Raw genomic sequence first — 1,200 nt, 5'->3', positions numbered from 1 at the left:
GGGTACTGTGGTAGAAAACTTTGTTCACAACAATGACTCACGAACATTTTCTAAAGTTGATCACGACCTAGATTGTCTATGGATCACCTGAGTCTGTTATCTAGAGCATGGTTTCTCAACCTCAGCACTACTGACATTTTGGGCTGGATAATTCTTTCTTGGTGGGAACTTGTCCTGCACACTGTAGGCTGCTTAGCAATATCACTGACCTCTAAATACAATAGCACACAAACAGACACACTCAATTGTGATAACCAAAACTGTCATCGGACATTGCCAGATGTCTCCTGGGATGCCAATCATGGGTTGGACCCAATGATCAAATCAATTCGTTTTTGAGTTCTCAGTTTGCTCATTACTTATTGTTGATAGTTAGGCGACTTGGCCAAGGATTGTAATATGAATGAATTTTAGCTTCAATATCTGTCAAATGGGGCCAGCTCATAGACTGTTGTCCACACTAAATGAGATCACAGGTATTGAAGATCTTGGATCTCGCTCAATGCATAATAGGCACTCAATGAATTCTAGCCATCTCTTTTTCTTTCTTTTTTTTTTCAATGTCGGCCAGCAGGGCACTGCCCCATAAAGGTAGCAGAGGGGCATCCTATGCACTGGCGACCCTTCACTTTTGGAGGCTTTAACCAGTGGACGGCAGCATGGTACAGAACTGCCTCACCTTCTCCATCCTCCCATCTCTCTTTCTTCCCTTCAGTTTTATGGGACTTTAGAATGTTTCAGTTGAAAGCTCTTTAGAAGTCATCTCAGAATTCTTCATTTTATAACTTAAGAGGCTGAGGTCCAGAAAGACCATCTGTTTTCTGAACCCCAAATCAGTGTATACACTACTCAAAAAAGTACAAATGAGACATTTGGAAGAGGAATGTACAGAAATGGATTCAAGTTTACCAATTCGCTCTTGTCAAGGTTGATTTGCACGACTCTGGCCCCTGCAGGTTTTCTCATGATGAATTACCTCTGACAGAACTTCTGAAATACAAATCCCCTTTTTGACTCAAACTGAGTTCCAGTGCTTGGTTTGGGGACCATTAATTGTCTCTTTGGAAGCACCTGTCCTGTGCTTGTTAGCTACTGGGGACTGTTAAACACTGAAACAAAATGTATGAAACATGAGAGTTCATGCTTTGGGGGAGTCAATATTTGAGAATGCACTCACCAAGAACATTTAGCAGTTCCTCA

General features: G+C 41.7%; 1 non-coding gene across 1 annotated transcript; it reads right to left on the bottom strand.

Moving 5' to 3' along the window:
- Nucleotides 1–557: 557 nt before the first annotated feature.
- Nucleotides 558–694, bottom strand: LOC142460670 (small nucleolar RNA SNORA47). Its single transcript, XR_012786835.1, has one exon. It is a non-coding gene; the product is annotated as a small nucleolar RNA SNORA47 (small nucleolar RNA).
- Nucleotides 695–1,200: the final 506 nt, after the last annotated feature.

The sequence above is a fragment of the Tenrec ecaudatus genome, chromosome 10, assembly GCF_050624435.1.
Source record: "Tenrec ecaudatus isolate mTenEca1 chromosome 10, mTenEca1.hap1, whole genome shotgun sequence".
Lineage (NCBI taxonomy): Eukaryota > Metazoa > Chordata > Mammalia > Afrosoricida > Tenrecidae > Tenrec > Tenrec ecaudatus.
Note: the sequence above shows the minus strand (reverse complement) of the source record. Positions and strands in the feature narration are given on the sequence as shown.